Below are 2,656 nucleotides of genomic sequence, written 5' to 3' on the forward strand. Positions count from 1 at the left end.
GAACAATCCAAAACAGAGGCACAGACACAACTACGTGATTTCATTGTCTAAAGGAGACAGAAAACCAGTGGGGATTCTCTTATCTAGACTAACATCTTCCCAATGGTTAACCTAACTGGCTTTAAAATGTTCCGCAGTTGCAGATCTGGGACAACAATCTTTCCCTGTTTCCTTTTCTTTTTTTTCTTTTTTTTTTTTCCATTTCATCATTGGCAAGAATGAGTGAATTGGATTGACATGGAGGTGATAGAGGAAGAGAAATAGTCTACATGTCAAAATGACAATTTATATTACATGGTTAACAGAATGAGTGGTACGTGCAATGGCTGTGGGTATTTTCATCTGCTGTGTTGTACAATAAGGTCCTTTTTTTCTCCGAAGTGTATCATCAAGATCACTCCCAATTCAATGCAGATTGTTTGCTTGAAGGATCTCTTTCTAACAGTAATATCATTTGATAAATGTCGAATTGAAACAAGAATCTAAGTATTCACTTGTTTCTATTAGTGAATTGTGTATATATAAAGGTCATGCCTGGTATTTTTCCTGTAGTGCTGATCACAGACCTTAGGGCAGAGTGTGCTGTGGAAGTGAATTATAACACGTCTAAGAAATCAAGCCCTCATTCTGAAGGTAAGGCCTTACATTTTTTGACTGACTACATATGGTGCTCTTTGGATGAAATGCATGCTTAGGAAAGCCAGGTTTAGCTGTGCAACTACTACAAAAATTTATGCCTGCATTAAACATAAATGTGAGTGCTTTTGAGTGTTTATGAGGCTGTTTATATATGTATACTTAAATGCATAATTATGTAAAGTTTTTCTCTTCAAAGATTGTTGTGCAAGATTCATGAACTACAGACAGCCACATTTATAATAATTGTTAGATTAAATTTCTAATTTGGTACATATGTGCCTGCATGAATATGAAGTTGTGTGGCAGTAATTTTGTCAATAATTTACCCATTAATTAGCAATGCTAATGCAATAAAGCTTTAAAGTTACACAACTTTCAATGATCTTTTTTGAAATCTGATATCCAGGCTATAGAATGAAAAATCTATTGGAAAAAAGGAAACAGAGACATTGTAAGTACTGCCATCAAAATGTCTTTGTCTGTGTTCAGAAAAAATAATTTCCTTTCTGCCAGAAACATCTCTTTATGACAGAGAGGGCATCAGACTAATGAGACACAAAAGGAATGCTTAATGAATGACAAAGTATAAGCTTGATTATCAGAACATAACAGAGTGCTACAGCACTGGAGAAGTTAATATCCCCTCAAAAAGACATCCTTGGAGGTTTTACTGGGAGGTAGGGGGGCAAGAAGTTTCTGGCTGGATACAGATAGCATGAGATCAAACATCTCCACACAGAGATGCAAGAAGTTGCAAGTTTAGATGCAAGAAGTTGCAAGTTGCAAGAAATTTAGGACTTTTTTACAATTTATTACTAATGTACTGTTTGTTTATTTATTATCCCAGCTATTGGTACAGTTACATGCAAACTGCATTAACTCCAGCAAGGAGATATATTTGGCCTTTATACTGTTCCTCCGTTTGATCTTTTCTTTCTATAGTAATGCAAAAAATGTAGTGATTGTTGTGGGTCTACTTTACACCACAGATGAAAAATTGTTCTTTTTTTTACCCATGGAATTAAAATAATTTGTATTAACACCTCCATTTCAATACAGGCAATTAAGACTATTTAATTTATGCAATCTTTCTCTATACATTTTAGATTACAATGCATAAGAAAAATGTATAAACATGGACTTTATTGGAAATTCAGGACTTTAAAAATCTCAATACTCGATGACATTAATAATTTGTGTAGTGATTACATGAATAACTTTATGAAGTTTTGACATCTGAAACTATATCACTTCCAATGCTACACAGAAGCCATAAAACTTGTATGAACTCATATAAATCCATTTATTAGTCAGAAAGAAAAATATGAGGGGAGATTAATAAAACTAAGTTAATCTAAAATCTATCAAAAAGGTGTCCAGAAAGTAAAAACTTTTAGAAAGGGAGGAAATAATTTCCACTTTATCACACATATAGTAAACATACTAGTATTTCTTCAAGAGTAAAGATTCTTCAAGAGTAAAGATCCCTTCACATGCTCAGGTTAGAACTATGTTTTTTATCATATCTTGTAGCTTTCCTCATGTCAAACCACTAAGCTAGCCCCTGAAATTGTTCCATGCCTAAAACAGCATGATTTTCTGTACAATGCACATAAAACCCCTGTCTTCCACCAACATATAAACTGGTATGGCAAGAGTAGGAGAAAGATAGTGCTTTGGTGTAAGTTTGCATTTTAGTATTTGATAAACCAGGGCAGGCATTTGTGACAAGCTGAGAGGAATGACTGGAAGATTGTTACATAACACAAAGCAGAATCTACAGTCCCCAGTGCTCTCAATTCACTGCTGCCCCTGAAGTCCAGCTCAGACACAGCTTCCACAGCAAGCTCAGCTTGAGCCACGCTCAGTATGACACTTTGTGAAAGCTTCAGAATGCAGGGTAAGATAATAAACAGCTGCAGAACCAAGCAAAAAATAACTTCTAAAATGCAGAGGTGATGCAGAGGTGTCTGTGTCCTGTAGGTATTAGTAGCAAATAGTGACTCATACATGTGGT

General features: G+C 35.0%; 1 long non-coding RNA gene across 1 annotated transcript; it reads left to right on the forward strand.

The window, feature by feature from the left end:
* Positions 1 to 238: 238 nt before the first annotated feature.
* LOC143692062 (uncharacterized) lies at positions 239 to 1,081 on the forward strand. Its single transcript, XR_013179944.1, has 3 exons — positions 239 to 313; positions 553 to 633; positions 1,046 to 1,081. It is a non-coding gene; the product is annotated as an uncharacterized LOC143692062 (long non-coding RNA).
* Positions 1,082 to 2,656: the final 1,575 nt, after the last annotated feature.

The sequence above is a fragment of the Agelaius phoeniceus genome, chromosome Z (assembly GCF_051311805.1).
Source record: "Agelaius phoeniceus isolate bAgePho1 chromosome Z, bAgePho1.hap1, whole genome shotgun sequence".
NCBI classification, from domain to species: domain Eukaryota; kingdom Metazoa; phylum Chordata; class Aves; order Passeriformes; family Icteridae; genus Agelaius; species Agelaius phoeniceus.